The sequence below is a fragment of the Nanorana parkeri genome, unplaced genomic scaffold, assembly GCF_000935625.1.
Source record: "Nanorana parkeri isolate BGI_ZX_2015 unplaced genomic scaffold, ASM93562v1 scaffold578, whole genome shotgun sequence".
Classification (NCBI taxonomy): Eukaryota; Metazoa; Chordata; class Amphibia; order Anura; family Dicroglossidae; genus Nanorana; species Nanorana parkeri.
In genome coordinates this window covers 454,404-466,175 of record NW_017306846.1, presented here as the reverse complement: position 1 = coordinate 466,175, position 11,772 = coordinate 454,404, and the positions used below count along the sequence as shown (strand labels likewise).

The 11,772-nt window shown below is 44.6% G+C and overlaps 1 long non-coding RNA gene across 1 annotated transcript in view; it reads left to right on the top strand.

Moving 5' to 3' along the window:
• The first annotated feature begins 10,209 nt into the window (after positions 1–10,209).
• Positions 10,210–11,772, top strand: part of LOC108791865 — a 22,431-nt gene continuing 20,868 nt past the window's right edge. Inside the window, exon 1 of the long non-coding RNA XR_001941526.1 lies at positions 10,210–10,220. This is a non-coding gene — a long non-coding RNA (uncharacterized LOC108791865). The remainder of the gene's footprint in view (positions 10,221–11,772) is intronic.

The window sequence follows — 11,772 nt, the reverse complement described above, 5'->3', positions numbered from 1 at the left end:
AGCTATTGAAGTGCAGATCACACTTCAATAGCTTAGACCTGGGCTGCAGGAGCCCAGAACTGACAGCCCAGGGACCGGAAGTGATGCAATCTGCATCGCTCCCGGTCCCATAGAACGGGGAGGGGATCGATGAACGGAAGTTCGTCGACCTCCTCCCCAGCTCCTCGCGGACACAAAGATCGCCGGTCCCGGGCCCGTAGGAGGGGCAACGGAGCCCGGGAAGCACGGCCGGCCCCTTTCTTTGGGACGCAGAAGCGATCTGGCGACAGGTAAGTGGCCAGGATCGCTTCTGTTGTAAAGCCGACAGTCGGCTCTACAAGTTTAAACAGACTCCCGGCGGCAAAAGTCACCGGGAGTCTGTTTAAACAGCCCCGATGCTGGCGACGTACACTGTACGTCGTCAGTCACGAAGGGGTTAAATGGATTTCTTTCACGTTTAATGGTGTGCTGGTGACGTTCCTGGACTCTTATATCATGGTGCCACTCGTTGTCATTTCCAGCACCCTCCTGATTTTACAGGTTTTCACTTATAACCGGTAAGGAGTGCAACAGTATACATCTATACTTGACTCGAATTTAATGAGATTCGTACGAATATCCCGGAACGAAACGATTTCTTTTTTAGGCTTTTGTTCCCCCTCTTTTATTTTAACCTGGTGATCCTGCCAGAAACACACGTCCTGTCCTGGGGGGCAGCCTTGTCAACCTAGGACAGAACTACTCTCTGCCTCCGTCATGATCCAGCTGGAAGTTATGTAGTTCCCCACAATAGCATAGAACAATGTTAACTGATTAGAGTGCAGGAAGCCCTGCTTGCTAGATTTCTGGAAGGATCACTAATTGAGCAAATATAGCAACACCCTCAATGGTTTATTTATCTGTTCAAAAGGAAGCAAAATAAGAGAAGTTTGGCTTTATGTTATATACCTGGAAAGCTGGGTAACTATATACCTGGGAAACTTGTCAACATGCCATTGAGTTCTGGATCCCAGAGGGAAAGGGTTGTAACGGTAGTGCTACCACACGAGAATCTGCTGGATTGTTTAGGTCCTTCTGTCGCTCCCGGTGACACTGAGGCCTTGAAACTGTTCAAATGTGCTTTATTAGACAAAGCCCTGTAAGCATGTCAGGCACAATGATGGCAACCGTAGGACCTATTTGAAGCAGGAGGTTTGTTCTAGATCACTGGCTGGTGAACACTACAACCAAAATCTGCTGCCATTGGGCCACTTAACAGGTGGAATTCCCATTTGCAGCCCCTTCGAGTCAGATGGATGATAATCCCCTTTGGATGGCTCTGCCCTATGTGCTCTGCCAGTGGAACCTTGTATGAGTTGTCCATTTTGCAGCTTGCTCCCTCCTGGCAGCACAATATTAGAACAGCAGGCACTCTGGAACCGTGTAAAGATGGCCATACACCCTGAGCTAGAATGGAAAGAGGGTTCTTGGCAGCACCAAAAATCGCAAATATCCCATCATGCACAGACCAATGTCGTTGCGATAACGTTCGTTAGCAATACTAACCCCTCCGAATTTCGCAGATCGGCAGAATGGATTTTCGGTTGCATTTTTTTTTCCGTACAAAAATACCACTAAGCCATCGATTTTCGTACAATTCATATAAAGTTTTCCAGCCTCACACTTCACAAAAATTCATCCAGGAGTACAGTAAATTAAAGATTGCCATCAACTGATCGATTATCATTCGTGGACGATTTCCAAACGATAATCAATAGGTGAATGGGTACCTTTACTCTCTGGAAAAGCCAGCAGTCTCTGTTCCTCTCTTTCTGGACTCTCCCAGCAGGAGCAATCGGCATGTGGCTCTGGGCTCACTAACTCACAACACAGTCCAGCAGCTCGCTCTCTCCCTATGCTAGCACCACTGCTAGGTCATCTCTGTCCCCATTGGCTGGAGGGCAGGGATTTACTCTGGTCATAGTGGCCAATAACAGTTCTCTTCTACCCCTGTTGCTAGCGGTGGGCACTAGCCCAGGCTGTAGCAGTAGCCAATCAGATCCTTCACTTCCTTTCTCTGTCTTCCTGGGTTGTCCATGAAAGCAGGGAGAGAAGAGATGAGCAGTGCTTGTGACCAGGGGAGCAATGGTCTGCGGAGTGGCTTAAAGAGGGTGCCAGCTGACCCAGCTAGTGTTACATATCCCGTGTCATACTTTTACTGCTCTGTCCTTGTTGCCCACCCAGGAAAAATCCCTGATGTGGACATTTCTTTTACTTGCCATCATATCCTAATCCTTATTACCAAAACAAAAACGCATTTCTTGCTATATGTATTGTTTTTGTAAAGACGCCTTTCTATCGGCTTCTGTCTATCACTCTTTATCTGCCCACAGCTTCAATGAAAGAACATTTTGTTGGCTGTGGTTGGGCTTTAAATAACTTGCAGTTGCTTGATTGGTAAAACGAATGTAATCTTGCTTGCGAATGGCTCTTCTTAATTATGAATCTAAGGCTCAGTGTAAACCATGACATTGTCTTTGCATATATTGTATGTCTGTATTATCAGCAATGTATAAATAAACCTATTTTGCTGAGGTGTTGTACGGTGACCCAATTCCTGCAGCATGTGGCATTTAAAAAGCTGAGATTTTGGTGTAGGATTAATGTGATCTGGTGAATGTGATTTTTTGGACTTCAATAGCAAAATATCTTCAGTTCCCAACACTGCCTCAGAAAGGAACAATTGTTTTCTTTTTAAATTCTCTGTAAAAAACAAACAAACAAACCAAGAAATCCACTAAAAGGACATGAAGGGGCCTGCTGCACGAGCCAACTGCAACAACAACGGATCTGGACTCTGGAGGTCTGCTATAAATCTCTGTGTACTGAATTTTGCAAAACAAAGGGGTCTCCTATATATTTAGGTAAATACCCCCAATAATGTAGCCAGCAGGTGGCGCTCTTGAACCCTTCTTACATGTTTTGCATGTTCTAACCTCCCTGGTTAAAATAAATATCTTGTTTACAGAGCTCAGTGGGTCCACCTGGAGTTCACAAAGCTGGATGGATTGGAGCATGGACTTATTCTCCTCCTCCTTAGATGACTTTATGCCAAACTCCGACCCTCCACCTGTGGTGAAACTACAAATCCCATGATGCATCTCTCTCCAGGAGTCGTGGCTGTGAGAATCTTGCAATGCCTCAGGTGATTTGTAGTTCCACCACAGCTGGAGGGCCAGAGTTTGGCTACCCTTGCTTTATACCATGTTTGGAGGCAGAAAGTAAAAATCAGTTAAACCTAAAATACACCTGTGCCCAGACATTAAACTGTTTACTTAGTCTTAAAGGGTAACTCCACTTTATAAAAGAAAAAAAAATGAATACAGCATATAGAATTGCTCCACAAGCCATTTTGTAATTTAACATTCTTAAAAATGACCTTTCCATTTAAAACTGAAGCCGCTGTCATTTACCAAAACTGTCCAAAAATGTAATATGCTCGGGGGAGCCGGAGGTGTTCTGTACTCAGTTGGTGAATAGGATGCCTCCAGAAATGTCACTTCCTGCTTCTGTGATTGGGTACAATCATTTGGGTACATCGATCTTACCGCAGTATTAGATCAACTGCACCACATCCCTGACCTCTTGATATACATTCTCCAATGGGATTCAAATGCTTTATTAGAACATGATTTCATATAATGCTTATTTGTCATATTGTATAAAAAGACTCCTCACATTATAAAGGCCTTTATGTGAGTATTACATCAACATAGTACAGAGACGTATTCCTGCACAATCTGCTATTTCTCTATTACTCCATCAGACAGCTAGATTCCAGTGGTTGGTTAAAGTCATTGCCATGTACATTGATCACCCCGAGGAGATTGATTATTTTCTCAACAAAAGTGAAGTTACTCTTTAAAGTGGAACTTTAAATCTTCAAATAACAACAAACACACCTCTAGAAATGTTTAGTAATGACAATCTACACACACATATTTCTAGATCATTGCCGGCTTTGTATTCCTTGATTTTCTTTTCCTCCCCCTTGCTTTTCAGTGGCCATTTTTACTAAGGGCAGACAAATCAATCTCCCTTAACTTCCTGGAACTCTGGCACATGTGACTAGGACATGTGACCATGCACATCATCCCAGAGGAGAAAAATGCCTTTCCCTGAGATCATGTGACATTACAGATGAGATTTCCCAGCAACGCTCTGCTGATGATTTCCCAGGATGCAACGCTTTGACACATTACATCACTAATGCCCATGAGGACCAGGAAGTAAAAAACAAGAAATTGTAAGTAAAATGAAAATATGTTGAACTAATGAATGTAAGAGGATTGTGATTTTTAGCCAAAGGGGGTAAAGGTCCACTATAACAAGCAGTAAATGAGTGCATCAAGGCCGGTGGACAGGGTATAATATGCATCCCGTGTACTTCAATGAAGCGCGGACAAAATCCACAACTGGTTAAATACAATTTGACTTGATGTTAGTCTCTTGTAATTCCCTATACGGCAGAGCATTAGGCACCAGTGGCCAATCAGGTGTCCTGTATTCACATATGTTGACAGGTGGAGAGAGCAGAGAAATTACCTCACCTTCACTGGCTAATCAAAGACTGGGGGCAGGGAGGTGACTCCATCCTGAACAATGGACCCCCGCAGGTCTCTCTGGCGATTTGATAGGCTTACTTTTCCAGAACTCTTCTGTTCGGTCACATGACATGTGCAGTCCTCTTCTGATCTTCTCCAGCACTGGAAGGACCTCATTAATGCAGAGCGCAGCACTGAGATGACATTAGTTCCCCTCTGTGTTTCAGTGACACCCGATGGGCCCATTGCTGCCCTGCACTCACAAGATGCCCCAAGCTGAGCCCTCTGAACTGAATGACATGGAGCATCATTCAACCTGCAAAACCCAAGGACTTCTTGTGGCAGAAAACAAACTGCTGGTGACAACTCAGGAATTCATTGTTTTATAACCAGCAAGGGGACCATTACCTGGAGTTGGGCTGCAACAGAGAAAAGTCAGGTCCCCATGCTGTGTGGTTGGACATTGTAAATCTCAGGACTGGATGGAGAGGAACACAAACCCTTTAGCAGGTAAAAGAGATCTCATCTGTATTTATCCGATTGCTGTAGTGCAGCTTTGGAAATAAAACTGACCCAAGTCTACAGCTTCCCTTTGAACTCCATTTTCCCCTGACGCAATGGTGCGTCATGCATTGACAGAACAAAGACATAAGAGATCATGGAACGGGTTTATTTTAATAAAAATATGACTGAATATACATTGTATTACTGAGCCCAATAATCATACACATGACAATCCCTCTGCCTTCTATAAAACAGATTTAAAGTGCAAAAAAAGTAAATTGGATTCAAATTCACCAAGTGTACCATCTATATTAATACGCTCTCTCCGCGCCTGGCTAATATAGGACGTTCTGGTAACAGATTAAACATTGTAAACAACTGAAAACGGAGATGTTAGAATACAGACATTTGAATGCATGCTGCTGGGAACTCATTTACTGGCATTAAAGGGCCCGAGTTGTCCCGTCCGGCTCTTGCTCATAGCCACCAAATACATTTGTGAACCTGTACTGGAGGAGTAACGGAAGAAGCTGGTCGCTATGAGCAGCACATGCGTTTGATAAATAAGGCTGAAATCTGGCCCGAGCCCTCAGCCTGCAGATGGTTCTGTTCTAGTATATTGGGTTATGGAAAAAATACATTCCCCGTCTATGAAATGGAAAATCCACTTGTTCAGCTCCTCGCCGAGCTGTTGGAGAGTGGCTACATCTACTGCAGGGTTTCAAATATTCTTATGGACCTGTAAAGATATCTGCAGCTCTATGTAGTCACATGAAAAAGCCACAGCCGCTCAGAAAGTCAATAAAATGTGCAGTGGATGCCACGCCTGATTGGAATGCACATGAGTCATCCAGTCACATGGTCTGTAGTAAGTCCAATCTGCTAGAAAAGATCAAACCTGCCAGCTAACATTCCCTTTTCTGGTTTTATGAAATGCAATGAAGTAGTAACGGTGGAGCTGAAGCCAAAACCTTTCTCGTTTTTAGTTTTGGATAGAGGATGGGAGGATTATAACGCCTGTCAACCTTTTTTTTGCCATCTATTGTGAAGATTTCTGTCTGATCGCCACAACAAGTGAGAGGAAATCCCCCGCAAAGGAAATAAATGGTGGTCAGCAGGGTCACCATAACTAGTGCCCCATTGGAAGATTTCCCTTCTATTCCTGTTCTGGTGACAACCCCAAATTTGGCATTTTCTTTCACAGTCACTGATAATGGTCACCAGGACAAATAGAAAGGGTGAATCTCCCCAACAGGAACGCAGACGGCAATAAAAACCTGACAGGAGTTCAAATTCTTCTCCACTCTATCCAAAACTAGAAGAAAAGAAAAAAAAACCCACACATTTTGGCTTCAGCTGCACTTTAATTACACAAAGACATCTTAAATATGTACTCTGTTAGGTATTTACGGTTTGTGCCCCACTAAGGAGATTTACAATTCACTTACAGTACTGGAGATGTAATAGGAAGTCCCATGAGATCTCCTCAAAGTGAAGGGTTAAAAGCCCTGTCAGGTTTGTTTGTGTTTTAATATACCGTCTGTGTCCCATTGGGGAGATTTCCCTTCACATCCTGTTCCGTAGACACAACAGGAAGTCAGGGAGAGTCACTGGAACAGATGTCGTTGTTGGGAGATTCCTCCTCTACTCCTGTTCCATTGACAGCTCTAAAATGTTAGATTTCCCCTCACCTTCTGTCCCACTGGCAGTGCAGACCAGGACAGCAAGTGACAACTCTCAAGGGGGTATACTCAACAATAACAAAAAAACTGGAAGGTGCTAACCGTTCCCCGACCTACCCAAAATGAGTGGCTGGAGTTTTTCATTACAGCTAAGTTTCAGCCGTAGAGGTTTAGTGTAAGGGTTAAAGTGACGTGTTAAAGGGAGGTGAAGTGTTTAGAGGGAAGTTAAGTGCTCATTTTAGAGGTTAGGTGTAAGGGTTAATTCTAAGGGGCCTATTTATGGCAGAGAGTGACCACCAATATCTGCTCTCTGCTGGACACCAGAGTGTTACTCCACACCACAACGGGCGTTTTATGAATGGGCACAGTGAGGAGCTGGTCATGTCCCATGGAGGTCTCTCTGCTGCATTAAATTCCATGATTAAAGGCAAGGCCGGTCACATGACATTAAGAGGCCACCTGATTGGGTTACCATCCTTCCAGATTTTAGTCATGAATGGCGCTTCTCTTGCATCAGACTTCCAAAGCAGGGGGAGCGTAATGAACATTTCTAAAGCACACCGCTGTGTTCTAGAAATAGGTTTTTGTTTTTTTTTGGCCCCACTAAGGCCATACAGCCCCTTTTATACCCAGGGCTCCGTGGGTTGGAGGTTAAGGGTTAAGTGCAAGAGGGCCCTTAATTGCCAATTTTAGTGGTTACATTTTAGGGTTATGGCTGTGTTAAGAATTTCATTATAAGTGTCGCAGTGAGTTTAAGGGTTAAGTGTTAGTGAAACTACAGCAAATACCATTTTTCTAGTTTGATAAAGCAGGGAAGGGTTAGAGCCCTGTTAGGTTTTCATTGATGTCTGCATCCCTGCAGGGGAGATATAAACCCAATATATGTCCAATAATCATTGTCACCCGGAGAGAAGGTGAGGGGGAATCCCTCATCCCAAAAGCAGGCCAGGTAAAAATCTGCCGGCGGCTATTCTTGTTCTGGTGACTTCCTCTTGTGGTGTAGAAGTGCCGTCCTCTTACTTTCATTGTAAAAATCGGTAGATCTAAAATTCCTCCACTTCATCCAGTTATGAAATCCAATATGAAAAGAGTTAAAGACTCCGGTCTAGTCCTGGCACTAGCCCCTGTTATCCCCTGCACACCAACATGCAGACTGGGAGAGGAAGGGGCAGCATATTTGGCCAATACGGCGTTACAGCATTGCACCGCGCTGGGAATCTTACACATGGCCCCATTGGTGAGCTTCTGCTCCTTCACTATACAATTACAGTCTTATAACCAGGCTGCATTGCTTCTGACAAAGTGAATGGTCAGGATAATGAATATGGTGATGGTGGAAGAAAAAAAAAACGGGTGCACACAATTACAATCTTTTTGGAATTCCGTGCTCCCAAAGGCATCTTTAGCCATTTGCCTGCACTGGGGTCCTGTACACACAGGGTTTGCCTTGTAATGAAGCAATGTGTACAGCAAATGCTATTTACAAGGTATTTAGCTAGCGCCAAGCTTTTGTAAAACCTTTAAAGTGCCAAGCGAATGTCAGGCTCCAGTTTGGGGAGGTTAGAGATTGTAATGGGGGTGCTGGCTGTCCCCTTAAATGAGCATAAACATGCTTCCAGTAAGCTTCAGGACTAATAACATTTGTGGAGTCTTCCAGCATCCAGTTTAAAGTGACTTAGTTTAATTTGTATTTCTATAGGTATTTTCTCTCTGGGAACTCAAAGCGCTTAGTAGGTCAGCCATCTTGGGCCTCACTCAGTTGAGCCAATTAACCTACCAGCACATCTTTGGAGTGTGGAGTCCTTGTATTATTTTTCCCAGCATGCAAGACGTTCAGTGCATGGAGGAGGGTGGACGAATGGCAGGGCAGCCCCTTGTCCATTCACAGAATGCCTTACATAAATAATACTAGGAGCTCTGTGAATGGCTGAAGGGACAGGAAGAGGAGGGAGAACGACATGATCCTGCTGGATGCTGGGGATGCATTCCATCATACAGCACTGGGGTTGGGCATAAGACTTCCCTCTCTGCAGTCACTTTATTTGATTCAGCATCTGCACTGCCGCGGCCTTTAGCTCAACAGTTGCAGCATAGAAGCGGGGATCTGCAATAAAAGCAAGCAGGCGCCGCACGGCTCACGGAGGATCTGGGGCGTGTTTCTTTAAAGCTGGATTTGGACTTCAACAGTAATCTCTTTAAGGCAAGATAAGCAGCAACTAAACTTTACCAAGTGACTGGCATGCTTTATGCCAAAATATGACATGGCAGCATGAAGCGGAGGGAATAAACTGTACAATCAGGAGATGATGTTTACTGAACCTATCAGATGATCTCATGTAACAAAGTGCTGTAGGTAGGACTGTCTCGTACAAGTCTCCCGCTGCCTTACAGCAACTGGATGTAAGCTTTGACCACGCAGCAATGGGAAAAAAACTGCCTACTATGTGCAAAGCAGAAATGCGTGCTCTGCCATGCAAGGCAAGCTAACAGGTATACCCCCTCCCCCACAGTACATACTCACTTTGGTAAGTAGCTGAACGGAGCAACAAGGAAGTGCAGGAAAAGTGAGTATATGTCCGTGGGGAGGGGAGGGAAGGGGGGGGTGTTAAAGCAAATCTTTGACTTTGTTCTGGATGGTCAAAGCACATGTTTGTTTGAAGGCTTTGTACATATGGACTTCAGTATGCGAATGACCAACGTGTACTCATTTTAAAGTAATCAAAATGCGTTCGGTAAGCTTCAAATAGCTTTGTCAAAGCCTTTAAAGTGCATTTCCACTTTCACGGCCAAATTGGGATAACTCTTATTTTATATTTGTTACATGTTGCCATTCACATAACATAAGCTGGAAAAAATGTCAAACATGCTTCTTGCAGTTTCATTTGCTTTTACTTGGGTAAGGGTTTCTTGGCTTCTTACGGGTTACATTTCGATTTGCTTCTCCTTCTTTGTAATGCTAGGACGGGCTGTGAGGGGTCTTTTCTTTTTCATTATAATATGTAAAGTAGACTTGAGCACTGCCTGTGCTAACAAAGGGTTAAAGGATTACAACCCTGGCTTCTCCATAGTATGTTATTGAGAGAAACACGATCATGAAATGTCAGTCCTAAGGCCTGGTTCACACCTGGGCGTTTTACAGCGCATTCCTACGCACTGTAAAACGCCCGACGCCCAAAGAAGTACGGGAGCTTCTTTGGGGCGTATTTTCCACGCGTATCCATTAGGATACAGCTGGATAGCCCTCGCAAACGCGCGTTTGTCGCGTGTTTCGTTGACAGCAAATCGCGGTAAAACAAGCGGCCCGAAACGCGATTCAAATGCGCATATTACGAACGCCCCAGTGTGAACCCAGTCTTTCTATAACAGTGGTTGTCAACCTGTGGGTCGTGACCCACAGTTGAGAGGGTTCCCACGTGCCTTGTGCTGCTCTAGGTAAGTGGCTCCTCAGCCTCCTCCTAGCGCAGCAGTGTCAGTTCTCTTAGATGGCATTGCAGCAGCAGAGGCCAGAGAGGATCAGAGAGAGGGGAGCAGGGAGGAGTGAGGGGAGGTGAGTGCTTGATCACCACAGAGCCCGCATTGGGCACCACAGAGCCCGCACTGGACGCCAACAGAGAGTCCCACTAGCCATCTGAGAGCCCGCATAGCCTCCCGAGAGCCCACACAGATACTAGTATCAGTGCATCCCTAAATTTTACCATTGGGGGTCAATGTTATCGAGGGGTCCCGGCCCTAGAAAGGTTGAGAACCACTGTTCTGGAAGACAGATCACTAAGAAAGTGCTCAGGAAAACAAATCTGGAATCAGCCATGTTGTCTGCTGCAACAAAACATCTTAAAGAAAAGAAATATTGAAATTGGATATATTTTTCATGATGCTGTGTGAATGGGAACATATACTGTAAACATATAGAGGAGTTTTCTTACATTTGACTGCAACAGTGGAAATACACTTGAAGCCCTCATTCACACTTGAGCGATTTGTTGCATGTTTCCCAAAGTGCGACAAAGCTCGATATGAAGGTTCCCATTATATTTAATGGTACCTGTTCACACCTGAGAGTTGTACTAAGCCGTAAATCAAATTCCAGAAAGCTGTTGTTAATAGGAGTGCCGATTGTCACTTTCAACAAGCTTCAAGCAGTGCTAGAGCTTAGTAAAGCCCAATAGCAGCTTATTTAAAGTGACAGTCAGCACTCCCCAATAAAATCTGTGTGTAACCTCCCCAAAACAAATGTTGCTTTAAAGTGACATTAAAGGATAAATTCCCCCCAATGCTGGTGTAAGGACTTACCTTAAATGACGCCTCTTGATCCGATCATCTTCTTTCCAGGAGTTTTCAGCTGTCCCTCCAGCGCTGGTGCCGGTCTCTGATCCAGCGCTGACTCCGCTCTCTTAACTGGCACTTCCTGTCCCACGGAGTCTGTTCGGGTGCTCGCTGCTGCATTGACTTACCTTATGTCTGTCCTCGTCTCCCGGCCGAACATCTGAACAGCACATGCGCCCTCTCCAAGATGCTTTGCGGCCGCCCGAGAATCTTCAGATGTCCGGACTGGAGCGTGCGGTGGAGACACAGGTACGTTTTAACCCTTTTGGAAAGTTTTTTTTATGTTTTTGCATAGCAGTAGATATATGCAAAACCCCCGAGGGATTATTAACCGTTTAATGGCTTCAACAAAGCTGCTTGACGCTGGATAAAAGCTTTGTAAGCACACTGCAGGAGCTTGCTGTACAGTTGTGCACATTGGTCTTTTACAAAGTGAAGCCCACATGTAGAAGGTGGAAGAGAGTCCCGCTCCTGAGATACTTTGATAAGCGAGTCCAGTACTGTGAGTTAGGCCAGACCAGCCCTATATTTTACACGACAACCTTTCTTAAAACGTAAGGCCTTCATTCCACTCTACACTTGCATTTCCAGAATTTCAATCCGGTTCTAAAATAAAACATCTGAGCTAGGAGCAGGCCAAGCGGTGTACATACACAATACATTTGTGTAATATATAAGTATATATATATATATATATATAT